General features: G+C 41.3%; 1 long non-coding RNA gene across 8 annotated transcripts; it reads right to left on the reverse strand.

The window, feature by feature from the left end:
• Nucleotides 1-2,572: 2,572 nt before the first annotated feature.
• LOC144364930 (uncharacterized) lies at nucleotides 2,573-17,669 on the reverse strand. Of its 8 annotated transcripts, none has more exons than XR_013423088.1 (10): nucleotides 16,850-17,664; nucleotides 16,622-16,726; nucleotides 11,247-15,852; nucleotides 10,967-11,167; nucleotides 8,796-10,240; nucleotides 8,499-8,620; nucleotides 6,969-7,127; nucleotides 6,531-6,810; nucleotides 5,853-5,989; nucleotides 2,573-3,065 (listed from the first exon to the last, which is right to left on the reverse strand). It is a non-coding gene; the product is annotated as an uncharacterized LOC144364930 (long non-coding RNA). The 8 variants fall into 8 exon arrangements; XR_013423090.1 differs by having other exon boundaries at nucleotides 8,796-8,955; nucleotides 9,979-10,240; nucleotides 10,967-15,852; nucleotides 16,850-17,548; XR_013423092.1 differs by having other exon boundaries at nucleotides 11,073-15,852; nucleotides 16,850-17,665.
• Nucleotides 17,670-18,027: the final 358 nt, after the last annotated feature.

Genomic DNA, 18,027 nt, shown 5'->3' on the forward strand with positions numbered 1-18,027 from the left:
TGTGGATGGGTGAGCCCTGCCTGGAATCTTACTGATTTATGTTAGTAGCAGCTAAGGCTCCGACTCTCGAGGGCCAAGTTATAAACCCACTACAAAGCAGAGTTTGCTTGGCCCAAATGAATTGTTAAGAAGCAAGTTTGTGAAGGAGTCTATAGTTTTATGGATGTTCTTAGAGATCCTAATGATAACTACTTCTCCTTGGATCATTGTGACAAAAAATGTGACAGTAAAAACCACTGTAACTTCTTTCTCTCAAACATATGCCACAGAGATTTTTCATGGATAAGTTTTAATTCAAGATCATGAGACTTTGATTATATTTCAGAATAATAATACCATATAGAAAATGAATGTGACATAATCTGAAGAGTGTCCTGCCCTAAATTTAAAAAAAAATCACCATTTATCAAAATGAACTTTGAAATTGTGATTGAGAAAGTCAGCCATAGAGGTAGTTGTGTACTACCTCTACGCAATATTGATGTTGCCCATTATCAATAATGATATTTGATTATTAATGTTGCCCATTATCAACCTCTAAAGTGTCCTTAATTCAAGCTACTCAGGAGGATCAAGCAAGAGGATCATAAACACACAAGCAACATAGTGAGACTCTCTCTTCAAATATAAAAACAGCAGGAGATGTAGCTTGGTGTTAAAGTGCCCCAAGTTCAATCCCAAGTTGCAAGGGGGGGGGGACTTTTAAATGTCAGGTGTTTTGTTCTTTTGCTATCTATTATTTTATTTTGCCCATATTAAAATTTGGATTCTGCAATCTGAATACTCAGGAAATCAGGAATTTTATCCCATCTGATTCAAATGTATTATATGTCAAAGTCATTGTACTGTCATGTGTAACAAAAAAATTATAATGTGCTATGCTATGTATTTCTTCTCATCATTTTCAATACTGAAAGCATAGTTGTATAAAGATTTTTAGAGACTTCTAATTTTGTTTTACGTAAATTTAACCAAAGGAAAGTACATTATTAGAATGTTCAATTTTGGCAGGCATGGTGTATGTGTGTGTAAAGCAATGAAAGGTTCTCAAAAATGAAGATGTCCTTTAGTACTATTACATTTGTAAAATATATCATCTCACAAGGTCTGGAATCTTTTTTTGCACAGTGACATATGTGGTCATGACATGCTATAGGTGTTTTTTTCCCCCTTGGTGGTGCAGGTGATTGAACCAAGAGCTTCATACATCTCTATACCAAACTACATCTCCTGTGTGTGTGTATGTGTGTGTGTGTGTGTGTGTGTGTGTGAGAGAGAGAGAGAGAGAGAGAGAGAGAGAGAGAGAGAGAGAGAGAGAGAGAGAAGGACTTTTAATTTTGCTGTCTCTGGCCTTGAACTTGTTTTCCTCCTGCTTCAGACTCCAAATCCCTGAGATTACAGGCCTTGGACTCTGCACCTAGCTTCCTTTGTTTATTGTGGAGGCTAATCCTCTAGTTGTCCCCAAGGTTCAAGAAAATCCATGAGAGGGAGAGGAAGAAAAGCTGATTTAGATTTTAATTTTTTTAAAAAAAGGATGATCCTATTGGAATCCTGTCTGTATATCTGAACCACAAAAATACTCCAACTTCTCCTTGACCTCTACTCCCATTCCATGCCATAGACAATTGACACTCAATTTAGCTGATGAGAAAAGCAAAGCAAACAGGTCTGATCTCAACTGTTCAGTAAGACCTAGCACCTAACCCCTCTAAATCCAAATCCCCTCAATCTAAAACCTACCAGGTTTCAGGGAACAGGAAAGTTTAAAAGTCCATGTCCATTCTAATGAAGGCATTACGTCCCTTCAAGCTAAGCCCAATGTATAATTTATCTTTTTATTTTTTGAGACAGGATCTTGTTCTATTGTCCAGGGAGGCTTCAAAATCCTGGGCCCAAGCAATGCTCCTGCCTGAGCCTCCTGTGTACCTTGGACTACTAGTAAACAACATGGCACCCTGCTGATGATAGTTTGCTAAAGCTATCTGAGCCAACTGAAATTAGGCATATGACCCCACCCAAAAGCCTTCAGTTTTGGTGGATCTCATAAGAAAATCTGTAAAGTTTCTCAACCTGGACATAGCCCACCAGAGCAGGATTCTGTCACCGTCTGGACATGTCTGACCTAGAGCTGATGTCTTGGATCCCATGATTGACAACTCAGAAGTCCCAAGACTAGAGATTTCATTTCGATGTCCTTCTTAGTTAATGAGAAATTAACTGTAGAACATTTAAAGGATATTTATTGATGCTTATTCTCTCTCCTCTTCCAGAAGGTCACATTCAGTTTTGAGGAGACGCCATCAAGTGGCCACCCAACTATACATTCTGTTAGCACACTACCCTCATATCTCCAGAGATGGCATTGAGTTCAGCCACAGATCTGAGCTGGGTAATTGGCTCTTTCCTGCCCCAGACCTACCTATATAGATTCCAATCCTGACCCTTTACTCATCCCGTCCACATCAATAGACAAGCAGTGAATAAAGGAATGGCTCATCATGAAAAATTCAATCACATTAGAAACTAGAAGAATTTTCAGTTCATCTAAAAGAAGAGTTCTTTAACAAATTAATTACACAAAGAATTTTTGTTTATTCAAGAACCTTTAAATCATTTCAGAGAGAAAGAACAAAATGAGGGATGATCACAATAGCCAAGACTTCAAAGTGCCTAGGCATGCAGGGCATAGTCCCAGTGCATGAGTCCACAGGGGCAGTATGAGGGTCCCCAGTGGTGTATTTCAGGTTCTTTCTAGGGCTTTGGCTGAAGGGCATTGTACTGCAAGGCATCCTCAAGATGAGATTGCTTTCCTTTCTGGGTTCCTCTGGGATGTGAGCCTCAGTTTTCAGCAGCTTCTGGGGACATCCTGGGCTCCAAGAGAAGGTCTGAGTGTGGGTTTGTCCAATTTTCCAGGCACTAGAACCTCATGGGAAGTTCAGGACCCATTGGTCCCACTGACCATAGTGTTTGCAGATATTTGAGGTGACTAGAGCTCCTGAGAGGTTTCAGTCATTGACTGCTGGATGGTCTTGAACTCCGTGCTGGTCCATCTCAACTCCCTGCTCCTGTGTAACAACACGTACTGTTAGTGCACGACCTCAGTTCCCCAAAGACAGCTCCCTGCTCTGTGTAAGCCCAGTGAGGCAGTTAGCTTACTGGAAAATTCACATCTCTGCAGCTCTGGAGGCACTGAGAGGAGTGGCAGCTCAGTGAAGGAAAATTATCTGGGTTCAGGCCTAGGGGAATGCAGAGCTCTGGACAAGATCTCCTAAGAGTAAATGATCTCCAGGTTGACTGACAGACTGCCATAGCTTCAGCTTCCCTACCATGCCAAGGTGTGTGTGTACCTGGCCTAGGAAAAGGACCAACTCATTCAGTCTGGTATGGACTGAAGCTTTTCATAGTGTTCTGTCCAGTAGTTGACCTCAGAAGCAATACCCAATCATGTGGGAGGGACATTCATTTGTATCATACATTGATTGAAGAACCTCATAGGATTAAGGTGCAAGTGGACCAATCCTGAAGGCATTTTGGAAATTCCTTGGTTTTGATTGAATGAGGGAAAGGATGCGTGGATGAGGTAGGATAGAAGCGAGCCTCTAGTTCTTTCAAGTTTCAATTCACTCTACAAATTCTTTCTCTATTTCAAATAAACATAGACAAATTAACCAGGCATGGTGGTGCACCTCTGTAATCCTAGAGGCTTGGGAGGTCAAGGCAGGAGAATGTTGAATTCAAAGCCAGCCTTAGCAAGGGCAAGGTGCAAAGCAACTCAGTGAGACTCTGTTTCTAAATATAATACAAAAAAAAAAATTCAAAACAGTGGTCTAATTCTGCACTTAATTTTTGTTTGTTTTTCGATGATTCTCATGATTGAATATTAGGCTTTACCACTGAGCTTTTTGTCAGCCTTTTTTATCTTGTGTTTGAGACCAGATCTGGCTATCTTGCCTAGGATGGCCTCAAACATCTGTATTTCTTCCCTCAGTCTCTTGCTTCTTTGGGATTGCCTGCAAGGGTCACTACACCTAGCTAGTTCTCCGCATATAGACTGGCTGGTTTTAGAGACCAGACTCAGTGGGGCTGGATCATACTCTTAAGACCATGGATGTGCATACCCTTGATGGCCTTGACAGTTTCTCTGTGTTTCAAAAGTGAACACAAATATTTGAACCTCTTGATTTGCAAGATTTTGTGGAGCTTTTTGTATCAACACAATAGTGAACCATTTTCACACATAACCTCTAACAAGTTATAGGAAGAGTATTGATTCATTCTTCAGGAGATTATATTTTTAATTGATGTAAAAGTTTCAGGGGACATACTCAATTGTATTTAGAAGAAATTTTAACGTTTCCTTTTTTTTTCTTTTTCTTTCCTTCGACTTTTTAAGTATCACTGGGTATTGACTCTAGGACTTCATGCATGCTGGCAAGCACTCTACCACTAATCTGCACTCAAAGTCCCCATCTGCAACTTATTAAGATCTTTTTATGTACATTTCATCTGCTGCTTCAAATTCTGACATAGTAGCCTCTGATGTGCCTTAGCACACCCCAACTTTCAATTGTCCTGCAGTGGACATTCATATTGCTGCTGTCTCCATAACCACACATAATTGTCTCTATGAACCTGTGGGAAAATTTCTCTAGAACAGGTGTCGATTAATAAAACTGTTTCATAAAAAGTGTATGACCTTAATTTTACTGATAATTGACAGATTGTTCTTTAGGGTGCAACATTTATTTTTCAATAGTGATGTGCAGTAATGCATGCACATATTCCCCCAAAACACTTGGAATGACCCAGTATTCTGACATTTGCCAGGGGCTTTGTGGCTCTGTAGAGGTTTGCTCTGGTGCTGATGGCTACTGTCCAGTCTTTTCTAATTTCTGAAGCTCTGTCTATGGGCCAATTGCTGTGTGAATTTTGAGAGACATTCTCTGATATTCAGTCTGAAATCTGCTTTTGCTTTTTGATCGGATTGCTGATTTTCTTTATCCCTTGTGCATAAACTGTGTGTGTTCAGTGTGGGTTCCTAAAGACAGAAGGAATACAATTGTGCTATTATATTAGACTTTGTGCCTTGAGCTTATTATAATCTCTTCAGTTTTTTATAACCCCAGTATAATGGATACAGAAAAGAATACATTTCCTGTTGGGCTGGGGTTGTGACTCAGAGATACAGTGCTCACCTAACATGTATGAGGCCCTGGGTTTGATTCTTAGCACCACATAAAGAGAAATAAAGAAAGGTATTGTGTCCATCTACAACTGAGAAAAAATATTTAAAAATACATATTCCCCATAAAAAGAATATATGAAATATTTTTGATTTTAGGATGTTTTTATAAGGTTAGTTTTTTATAATTTTTTCTTTGAGAAAATATACAGGTAAAAGAAAACATGTCTTTCAAAATTTCATCTAGATACTCTATAGGTTTTCTTCTGTGTAAGCCTTTCCATCAAGAAATACATTGTTTAAATAGAGACATTTGTACATTTTCTATATAGTTTAACTCATTAGCACAGGGATCCAGAAACCAGAGGCAGACATTCTGCCTTCCAGGACCTCCTCTCCCTGGTTGGTATTAAACTGGATCTCAGTGACATCATTCTGAGAGATGCTAGTGTCTGAGAGAAGCTGTGCTGGTCAGGGACAGCCTTGTGGCTGTCTTAGACACTGAAGACTCCAGGCCCTTCCTTAGGTAGATGCAGGATACAGATATTGTGCAAAGAGACACATTTCTCAGCTAAGGAACTCCTACCATCCCACACTTTCTTTCCTATACTTGGATATATTTGTTTGAGGCTAAAATTTGGGGCTCCTTTGCATCACCCTCCCTGGATACCTTCCATATCTCTGTCCACCAAAGGAGACCATCTCTAAGGCTCTGATGACAAGTCCACAGCACAGCTCAGAATCAGAGCTCTGTCTCCTACGGCTTGCAGCACTCTTCCATCCTCTCTTCTCTCTTCATTCTGTCTCCTGTTGATCAAGAGAACCAAATATTCATTAGAGCCTGTACAACAACATCAATTGCCTATTAGAAAGTAAACAAGGAGACTTTGGTAAGTGATACATCTTACATTTTTCTGTAACAGAAGTAAAAACAAAATCTACCAATCTGAACACTCAGTACTCCTAGAACTCAGTGGTCATGGATCAGGTTTAAAAGCTTGCATGTCTCTGGGGAGTCTGTCTCTTGGACTATAGGGATTTCACCAAAGGAAGCTGCCAGGTCAGGCGACTGTCTGCTTGCTTTGCAGCATGGCACTCTCCTGAGGATGAATTTGAGTTCTTTGATGTCATAGGCATAGGGTTCTGGAAAAGCAGGCAGGTAGAACTAGGGATGGTTCTATGGTGTATGGGTGCTAGGCAAGTGTCTGGGTGGAAGGAGACCAAATATAGCAGCCCCCATGGCCTATATTTTAGGCTTTCCCACCTGGGTTCTCCCAGCTGAGGACAGAAAGGGGAACCACTTCCCAGAATCTTCTAAGCTCAGTGACAAAGGAAACTGGGATCTTACTGTCACTCTGTAGATTCCAGAGCCTGCTTAACACAGGAGTGATTGGTCAATGACTTTGGCCTCTAGATCAGAAGAAGCAGTGGCAGGGCTGAAAAAAGCAGGGAGAGAATTGAGTGGCTGCTCAGCATTTGTTTTTTATTGATGGCCCACCGGAATGAACAATTTCAAGGTTGAGCTCATTATGTTAGATGATGATAGTATTCTTGGCAGTAAATTGCTTCACAAGTTTGGGTCCGATGAACTTCAGTAGAAAAGCAATCATCTTTACTGTCCTGTATATCTAGGAAGAAAAAATTAAAAAAAAAAAAAGAAAAAAAGAAGAGAAATCATCTTGGATGCAATTATAATAAATCTAATTGGGATGAGTAATTCATTAGATTAAGTAATTAATTAATTAGATTAAGTAGATTAAGGTTAAAATATTTCACAAAGGCTTACTCATTATGAAACACCAGATTCTCTTTTTCCTTTGTGTATGTGAAATCCCATGATCACAGCGCTTATTCAGGGCATGTACCTTTGCTTCTACAAAGGCTTAATTCATTATCCAAAATCACACCAAAGGCAATGCTGCAACCAAGTCCTCTGTAGAGAGTCCTGTTAGGAGAAAAGATGGAAATCAATTCTCCACTCTTGATTGAAATTCTCAGCTACCTGTTTTTTTTCTCTACTGATGAATTCCTAAATTATAAGGACTAAGGGGAATAGAGAGGTGGGGTGGGGGAATGGAAAGCTATACTCTTAAAATATCAAAAAAAATATGGTTCAGACTTAAATTCTTATCTCAACATTTAATAGATAAAAATGTAATTATAAATTTAAAATTTTTAAGTCACAGCTGGTGGACATTATTCAATCTGTGAAGTGAGAACAAAATTCTTAATTTTGAAACTTATGTCTTAGGATTCTAAAAACCATAGGTCAGTCCAGCATAGTTGTGTCACACACTTGTCATCACAGCAACTAGGAAGCTGAGGTAGAAGGAATGAAAGTCTGAAGTCAGGTGAGGGACTAAAGGAGACTCTCTCTCAAAATTATAAAAAGTCTGGAAATGTAGCTTTGTTCAAGGGACCTTGCTTCAATTCCCAGTACTGAAGAAGAAAAAAGGAAATATGAGCAAAATAACAACAGTTCCTGAAACATAGTACAACAAATAACCTTTGTAAAGGTTTGATCATTCTTACATGATCATACTGGTTATTATCTTAGAAGCATAAACCCAATGAAGAACAAAACTGTGGCCCTTTAAAACATCTCCCTAATGTAAAAAAATGTTTCACGTTTTACTACCAGAGCCCCTTTATTGGTATTTTCTTTCAGCCACAGAGCCTTCCTAAATATCCCAGGCTTTCTAAATCTTGAAGTCCTCCCACCTCAGGCTCCTTAATAGGTGTGATTACAGGTATGACCCACTGTTGCAAAGTTACCAGAAATTGGTTATTAAATAATTATCAGAAGCACACATATATTTACATCTTATAGAAACACCGGCCCCCCTGTTTAATTACCCCTTCAATGTCATCAACTCTGCATTATTATTCAATCAAGCATATTATTCAATCAAGCATATTTCAGCAAGTTGTTATGAAAAGAGCTACATGTATGGCATGTTCTCTCTCTAATGTAGAATTTTATAAACAAAAAGTTTACTTGAATGTAGAGTAAGGATTATTAGGGTCTAGGAAGAATTGAGGAGAAGATGGAAGACAAGTTGGTGGAAGTGACCAATGCCCTTGGTATGAATGAAGATATAACATGAACCCCTTCAATGTTTGTTGTAAATATGTCAATAGATACATTTTTAAACAATACAAAAAATGAACATGAAGAAAACTAATTCCTTTCTCTCCTGTGGGAGCAGGTGCAGAATTCTGTAGTCCTTGAGTTCTACCTGGAAAGGGACCACAATGTGGGGGGAAATTTCCCACCTTGGGAAAGCCTTGAGCAAGCAAGAACCAATCCACTTACCTGAGGGTTGCTGAGCAGGATCCTTAAAGTCACAGAAATTACTTCTTTTATGGATAGGATTGGAGGCTTCTGTATAAGCACCTATCAGGTCTTGGCATCCCCATGCTACTGCAGATGAGGTCCTAGTCCAAAGAGATCAGTGCATGCAAAAGTACAGAAGGGAAGATGAGCCTGTTGGACACCACATATGTCTCCCAGGGGCATTCCCACAGCTTTTTTGGTCTCTGAAACCCATTTCTATTTCAGATCTGCTTCCCCGGGCCACAAGCCCCACACAGGAGCCCTGCAGATTCACACCTTCCTTGTTTGGGTTGGAAGGTACAAGGTGGAGTGGTGCCCAAACTGAACCTGGAATATCCAGCTATAGTAGTGTCTTGGTGCAGGCACATTTTCCATCTGTGCCCTTCGTATTCTAGACCTTTAGGAAGATTTTCAGATTAAATCAGCCTCTTTTGGTCTATAATAACATAATGAGATTTGTATTAATGGATTATAGTAATTGTGAGGGATTTTCTAAAAATATTTATTTAGTTGTAGATGCACACACAGTATCTATGTATTTTTATGTGGTACAGAGGATTAAACCCAGTGCATCACACGTGTGAAGCAAGCACTTTACCACCGAGGTATAGCTTCAGCCCAGGGAATTTTTCTAAATGACATTTTATCCCCTCTTTAAATAAGAGAAAAAAAGTAAGTAGTTATTTCATGAATTTAATCAGTTAGTTGTAAAGCAGAAGAGCAAAACCCTCAGTGAATGGCAAAACAAAAGCCCCTTCTTCTGACATTTGCCTTTAGTTTAAACCCCAACTATTGTCTTGCCATTTTCAAACTTAACCTCTTACCAGCACCAGCTTCTGACTTGGGCCCTGGCTACTATGCTACTCCTATCATTCAGAATTTTATAAGTGAGTTATCATTACATCTATCATAGAAAGCATATCATTTCTTATGAAAAATTGACATTTTCTCTTTTATCTTGTTTTATTCAGAGTGAGAAAACTAGAGGGAAATATGAAAGGCAAAGGGTAAAATATGAAAAAGATGGTCTCCTCTCAAGAATGAAGGAACTGGCAGGGGTTGTAGTTCAGTGGTAGGGGGCTTGCCTACCATGTGTGAGGCACTGGGTTGGATTCTCAGCACCACATAAAAAATAAATGAATAAAATAAAGCTATTGTGTCCATCTGCAACTAAAATTTTTTTTTAAAAAGGAAGGAACTTAAATTTGATTAACAATTAGAAGTGTTTGGATAAATGATCTGCACACTTCTTTTACTGTCATTAGATACAAGAAGACAGACTCTTGATCTCCCATTGTTTATTAATGTTCTAGGTTTATGAAAAAGTTTTTAGAAAATAGAAAAAATATCTTAACTCATTGCTTAAGAGATCCTGACAAATCGTAGAGCGTACTTATTAATCACTAAAGGCCACTGAAATGAAAACAATGTTACTGAGATGTAAAAAAAATTTAACTACCTAAAATAAAACTTTCTTTCGCAGCAACATCAGTACCCCAGAGTATATCCTAACATTTGAAAGGGTGGATGTTGGAGCATCAGGGCACTGAAGACCAGTGTGTCTCACTGATCCAAAGCAGAATCAAGAGGCAGAGGTTGTGTTGTCTTGCCTGCCTAATGGCTCATTCCAACCACGCCTATTCACACCTCACCAAGCAAATATCTTCACTTCTGTTCTTTTCAGTGGTGGTAGGTGTGCTGCAGCAGCCAGCAACAGGGTCCTGTTTGTGAATGAAAAATAGATAAGGCTGTCTTAGCCTTCCCACTTTCTGCCCTGTGGGCCTGGGTCCCATTGGCTGTGGATTGTAGTCTACTGATGGCTGTGAGCTGTTCCCTGCTGGGAGGCCTTCACCTGAGAGCAGGCTGGAACTGCACTCTCAGGCTCCCCACAGACCTACTGAATCAGAATCTCCTGTTAAAGTATGAGCAGGTGATTCCTTTTGGTATTAGAGTTTGGGGAGCAAGAACAATTTTCTAAGGGTGTGGAAATCAGAATTAGACAGGCATCAGTATAGATAAGTAAATAAAGTCAGGTCACATCTAGGAGGCCAATTTTGAGTGAGTCTGAGAAGTGGGAGACTTTTCCTGAGGGATCTTATCAGGAACCTGCCCCTGCTCCAACCTGTTGTCAAAGTAACCAGTCTCAGGAAAATCTCTGCCCTACAAGGAGCTATAAGGTTATTAGGGTGTTTTTCCTCTATTCCATCCTGCCCTTCTGCCTTCAGCATACCTATTTCTCACCTTTTGGCCATCCCTCCAAGCATTCCTGGGCCTAGTCATGACCACAGGAACAAGAAAAATAAGGAGGGAAAGAGAACATCAAAGGAAGCCTAGGTCATATAAAAAGGGCAGAACACCTGGCTTCTTGGGATACCAGGATAGCAGCTATGCCCCCTTTCTCCCTCGCAAGAGTAGTCTTTTAAATAAATTCTGCTTCATTTGCTTGCCTTGGCCTGCTTCTCTAATGTTCAAACTTCAACATGTGCAGAAGCAGCAGTCTTCACCAATAACCAGCGATATCATATTTGGAGGTTCATATTTTGAGGAGCTTACCTCTATACTGAGGTAAGCTCCTCTCCATACATCCCACATCAGTTTGAGGTACATCTTTCTTTCTCTTATTTTGGAGGATGATGGGTACCTGTCGGCTATTTAAATGCAGTTAGTGCAGCCACCACTCTTCAAGACTAGGGTGAAATGTTTCTGGCCTAGGCAGCTATTAATCACCTGTTAAACACAGAGCAGGTATGTTGGGGTCTGCTGAAGCCTCTTCCTACTCTTCTGTCCAGGCTCAGAGAGCAATTGGCTTGAGTATACAGTGTCCCTAGTCCCGATCTTCCTTGGATGTGTGGAAGTGGATGAAGGAGTATGGAACAACATGAGGAATTTCTAGCCTGAGCTACAGTCAGGGGAAAATCCTAAGGTTCCTTCTCTGAAAATTTCTCCCAGCTGCCCTAAGAGGTATAAAAGGTGATCTGTAGATGAATGACACTGAGGGAAAGCCCCAGTTACATTTGCCTCCATTTGAGCCACACAACACTCCCAACCCCATGTCCATTCCCTCCTGGATGCTCCCTTCATTTGCAAATCAGAAACACTGGCAAACACTGGAGAAGGAGGAAAGAGTGGGGTGGGGTGGGGGGCGCAAGGGGCACCGAGAAGAGTGCGTGCAAAGGGCCCCCGGTTTGACCCGACGACCCAGAGCAACGCCACCCGACCCCACAGCACCACCCGACCCCACAGCACACCACGAGACACGACAACGAACACGCGCACAGGGGCCCGGCACAGGAGCCAGGCCCCAGGACTGGAGCTTAAAGCTCCATGGTAAGGGAGGGCTGGCTTGGGTTAGGAACAGCCCACAAGGCAAGAGGGCAGGGGAGGGAAGGGAGAGGATCACGCAGGCCAAGGTCAGCGCAGCGCCCACGTTCACTGCCAGGTGTCAGGCTGTGGGCAGCCAAGGGGGCCCAGGCGAGGGGCAGGGCTGTGTTTCCCCTAGGGAGCCTCGAGGGCTCAGAGGCCAGCCCATTGCACTCCTCTGCAATCAAGGGGAGTAGATCCTCCAGACAGGGACCTGGAGCCAAGCAGGGTCAAAGGATGGCCCTGGGTGTGGAAAGGCTGCCAGCGCCAGCATGAACCTTGGTGTCTGGGTGGGTAGGGACCCGGGACTCATGGGGGAGCCCAGGCTGGGGAGAATCAGGTTGACTGGAGGTTCCAGGCAGTGCAGAAATCCCACAGCACCAGGGCAAAAGAGGGGAGGTTCAAGTGCAGGCACCAGCAAGGGGCCTGAGATCTAGAGATGGGGACAGGGCCAGGGTCCTGGAGATTAGTGGTCTGGGACTATAGCAAGGAGCCAGGCCCAGGTCTGGAAAGCCAGTTACTACGCCCCCCCATCAGTCCCAGGGGATGGGAGGAAGGGAGTGGAGACAGTGGACCAGGTGGCACAGGGGGGAGGAAGGCTCAAGGCCCAGGTCCACCTCAGGCTGTCTGGGGTCCTGGAGCATGGTCACAGGTCTGAGAAAAAGGATGTCTTAATAATCCCTACTAAGGGGCCCAGGCACTGTTTCAGGACTATGTATTTAAGGAAAGGGTCTTGAAAACTAGACAAGGATGGGAATCTATGGCCATGGAAGTTGTACACAATGAAATCGTAAAATTGTGAGGCCAAGTTTTTACGACCAGGCAGTAAACATGTGGGAATGGGATAATGGCACAGGACTGGTGCAGGGAATATTAAAAAGGAATTTAAATGAGTCCAAAGCAAGACATCTAGGTAACAAGTGTAAAGAGCCAGTAACACCAAAAGGAAGAGATGCTGGGCATGGGGGGGGGATGGAGTATCTGTCTGCAGCTTCCCTCAAAAAAGGCCACAACACTTGCATTGCCCAGCCAAATTCCCATATTCAGTGCCCACACTGGTACTGTTCAGCTGGATCTTATTTCCTGCAAACATACCTACTGTGCACCTATGGCCTTTCCTCATAACCCTATTTCTCACACTTGCATGGTAGAGCTGAGAGGCCTAATTGCCTGTGATGTTTCCAGCTCTGCTGCTGTGTCCAGTGTTCAGCCCCAGGTGTGACAGGAGCCCAGCCATCCCATGGCAATCCAATCTCAGGAAACCAAAAGTTCTAGGCAACCCCCTACCCACACCCCACCCCACCACTATATGAAGGAAGGAGACTTACCATCTGAAGCAGGGACATCCAGCTTGGCCACCAGTATAGCCCCTCAAGATGGAAAGGGCTTCTTCCTAGTCATTTCAGTGACATGATTCTCACACATCAGGTACTGGCTATGAATGGGTCAAACTGGCCCTTCCTGGAAGTCTGATATAGGAGACTTCCAGGAGCAAGTCTTCTGCTCAAACCTCAGTTTGTTTGTGTGAGAATCATGCGAACCCATAAAAAATACTGAACTGTTGACAAAAGGTTTACCTCTGTGGTCCCAGTTACAGTCACAAATGACATAACATTTCAATCAATGAAGATCAGTTTATAAGTTGGTCCCATCAGACTAGATCGCTTAGTGATGTAGCCATCTTACTTTATGTGGGTACATACTCTGATGTTTGCATATGGACAAAATTACCTCAGGATGCATTTGTCAGAAAACATTACATCATAGAGCAATACCTTAAGTGTATGCCTGTGAACAAGCATCATGTTGTTCCTTTATATAAATTACTCTTACTTATATGCCTTACAATTAAAATTGTCTATTGTGCTCCAAAGAGAGGCTAAGGTAGAAAAGCTGCCTAAAATTTTACAGCCTGCTGCCTAAAGCTAGGAGTGTCAATCAGTGATTGCTTCCCTAGATTGTACCAGGCCCTGGTTTTTAATCACAAGAACAAAACAAGTCCTAGAGCCTTAGTCTTCTAATTCCACCAACAATATGGGGCCACCAAACCAGAACAAATTCAAGTAAATTTGCTCTTTCTCATCTCAGATGTGTATTGCTCTATGGTGAAAATGTCAATCCTGCGTTGACTTCATAGGATCAATTCCCCTGCTATAACCCTTCCCCTAATAACCAACCTTCCTCATGTCTGCTCTTTATTGAGTCTGAGTTTCTTCTGATACTCTAGACACTTGGACAATACAAAGTCATAAAACAAATTACATCATGAAACTCAGTTATAACAACTACATTATGCTAAAATAGAACCAATAATAAAATCTGTTACTGTTTTTAATCTGGAAAGCCCATGGTTAAGGCAATGCCACCATGTTCCAGAGGAGAATGTTCATGAGAGTTCTGACGTTACCAGTGGGTTAATCTATTAGTTGGCTTAATAATTTGAAGATACTACAGGGAGGTGGTGAAAAGTAAAGGCATATGGGGCATAAATGGAGGAAGTAAGTCATTATGGGTTTGGCCTTGAGGACAGTATTTGTCTTTGGCCCCTTCCTCTTCTACCCTGGTTCCCCACTGCCAAGAGCTGAGCAGCTTTCTCTACCATACCCTCTGCCATGATATTCTGCCTCATTTGGGTGCCAGATCAATGGTGCTAATTGACCATGACTGAGTCCACTGAAACCATGAACCAAAATAAACTGTTCTTTCTCCAAGTTGTTCTTGTTTAGGTTATTTTGATCACAGCCATGAAAAACTGACATAGCATCTTTACATCTTTTTTAGAAATTTTTTTTACTTGTCAATGGACCTTTATTTTAATTATTGATATGTGGTGCTGAGAATCAAACCCAGTGCCTCACACATGCTAGGCAAGCACTCTGCCGCTGAGCCACAACCTCAGCCCTGAAGTTATTCTTAAAAATATTTATCAAATATATAAAACCTCAATCATATAACCACAAATATTGACTTAATAAAATTATTAGTTACAACACCAGAAATGTACCACTTGCCTGAGACTCTGTTCCTCACAATTAATATCCTGGAGGCGTCAACCTATAGGAACTTGATGACAAGTACCAATACAAAAGTATTTTATTTTTTAAATACATGAATGAAATTACCATTAATTTTAAAATAAAGGCACTCTGCTTATTTTTCTATGAAATCTTTATACTGAAAATATAAATGTTCCTCCTGGTAAGAAAATGTCCACCAAGTGCCTAAAAACATGAACCAATAACAAATGTATACTTAAGTACATCTTATCTTCATTTTTCTTGGAAAACCTATATTCAACCCTTTGAGTTAATACTCAGTGGAAACTAAAGTTGATAATTCCCTTCCATCTTATAGAAGATAACACTCAACTATTACTAACACTTAAGCATAAAAACCAAAGTTCCTAAGCACTATAACTATATGGAATACAACTATTTTACTTCATTTAGCAAATGTTACTGGTACTTAACCATGTGCCAGACATTACAAATGACCTCTACTAAATTTTCATTACAGTCCTCACATGGGTCCATTATTTCTATCATTTTTGAAAACACACAAGTGATGAAAATTTTTATAACTCCCATATCAATATCATGCGGTCAATGTCCACAGGTCAAGTTCAAACTCCAAAGCAAGACAGATTACCAAGAGACCCACAAAGGGGTCGGACACAGGAAAGAGGGTCCATCTGGTTGCAGCTTGTTGGGCCAGCCCACCCAACACCAATTCCATTTCAATTCCCTCTTCCAGACCCTCTTTGCCCCCACCCACACAGCCCTGGGTGCATTTTTAGCAGCACTCACCCTAGGACTTTGTCCAGCAGATTTTTCACCTCAGTACTCACAGTTTGTAGAGACCAGGAAGGGCACTGGCTACAGCTGGAGAGATGCAGGAAGTAGGTGTGAAAAGTCCAGTTTCACTTGAAGGGTCAAAGGTGAAGGACAAATGCAAGAGCTCATGGATGCCAGGCCTGGGAAGAACATCAGTGTCTAATGTACCATCCACTGCTTCCTCTCAATCCTTCTCCACAACTTTGTAACTTACTGCACCATCTACTAATTTCTTTCCTATTGCCAATCTCTCCCCCACTAGAACATATACCCTTTTAAGGGCAGCATTTTTCCTGGTAAGGAAAATATTGAAGCAATGTCCCCGCAGTCTAATTGAAAAGGATCATGTTATGATTTGGACATAAAGTGAAAACTGTTAATGCAGAATGATTCAAAGGTGAAATTATTACACTTAGAGCTGTGACCTAAATCAGTTCATCTTATTTTGAATAGAGTAATTGGGTGGTAATCATACACAGGTGGGGTATGATTGAAGGAAGTGGGTCACTGGGTACCTATCTGGAATGGGTCCATATTCCCTATGGCCTCTTTCCCTTCCCCTCTTTCTGTCTTCTGGCCAACATCAATGGGGCAGCACTCCTCCATCATGCCCTTCCGCCATGACATTCTGCCTCATTTTGGGCCCAGAGCAATGGAGTACGTTCACCATGTACTGAACCTCTGAAACTAGTTTTCTTATCATGTACTTTGTAGTTAGTGATAAAAACCTGACTAACACAGGCCACAAGCCTTGTCTAGGGGAGGTGAAGGATACAGAAATGCACATACTAGAAAATGCCTCCTTGGAGGGCCAACCAGTAAATAATTCTGCCTTGTAGTGTGCTCCACTCCTCAACTCTGCTCCTGTGCCAAGAAAGCAGCCATGACTGTGTTCCAGTGAAAACTTACTTAGAAAAACATGTGGCAGGCCAAATTTGATGCCCAAAAAAACCATGTCCTAAATGAAGAAAAGTTCAAGTACATAGAAAAATGCCATCATTGGATTGGGTGGATCTGTCAAACAGAAACAAGAATGGCAGAGGTTTTAACAAGTCTAAAAACAAGAATGGCAGAGGTTTTAACAAGTGACACAAAACCCTGAAAATAATTCCCCAGGCTGGGAGTGGTGGCTCCTACCTGTAATTCCAGCAGCTCAGAAAGCTAAGACAGGGGGATTGTGAGTTCAATGCCAGCCTCAGCAAATTATGGAAGCCCTAAGCAATTTAATGAGACCCCTGTCTCTATGTAAAATATTAAAAAGTGTTGGGTAGGTGACTTGGTAGTTAAGCACCACTGGGTTCAATCCTCAGTACCTAAAAAATAAAAAATAAATTAAAAGGTACCACATTGTTAGCTAAAGACAGGACCACAAATGTAAACATTAAGAACCTGAATCTAACCTGAATCTAATATCAACCTCACAGCCTCAGGAACATATTTTGTAAGGTCAACACCCACTTGAGTTTATAAGGTCAACACCCAGTTAAGAGTTTAACACAGGTACAACTGAATTTTATAACCAACCTCATGGTGGAGCTAAAGGACACAAGCTTTCAGGGACCAGACAGGAGTACTGAAGAACATTTCTACTACCTGATGATACCTGCACCAATTACACAAAGTAGAAAATAAAAAAGAAGAAAAGAAAGAAAATGAAAATCCATCATTTCTCATTCTCATGAAAATCATTAGAAAAATCACTGAATCAGCAATAACCTCATATAAAAGTCCCATTCAGGGCTGGGATGCAGCTCAGTTGATAGAGTGCTTACCTTGCATGCACACCATGTTGGGTTCAATTCCCAGCACCACCACCAAAAAAAAAAAAAAAAAAGTCTCCCTTTCACAACAGACATAAAATATTTAAATCCTCAGGAACAAACAACATGAAATATATGCAGCTCGGGGCTGGGATTGTGGCTCAGTAGTAGCGCACTTGCCTAGCAGGAGCAAGACCCGGTTTCAATCCTCAGCACCACATAAAAAAATAAATAAATAAAAGCATTTTGTTGTATCCATCTACACCTAAAAAATAAATATTAAAAAAATTTGCAGAGCCAAACTTCAGTAAGGAGCACATGTGGTGATTGCAGGGAACACATGCCCTGCATGGGTCAAAAAAACATTAATTTTTGAAAAAAGATGTCATAATGAATGTTAATTTTAATCAATATCACAAACTTTGGGAGCAAGATAAAGTCGTTGGAAAATATATTTGAAGAGGTATGGGGAAGGGGGCCAATCTTGTAGAGACTAGCTGTGATATGTGGGAAGCCAGAGTGAATGTTTTGTCTATTTCTGGACCCCACAGTCTT

Source organism: Ictidomys tridecemlineatus, chromosome 1 (assembly GCF_052094955.1).
Source record: "Ictidomys tridecemlineatus isolate mIctTri1 chromosome 1, mIctTri1.hap1, whole genome shotgun sequence".
Taxonomy (NCBI): domain Eukaryota; kingdom Metazoa; phylum Chordata; class Mammalia; order Rodentia; family Sciuridae; genus Ictidomys; species Ictidomys tridecemlineatus.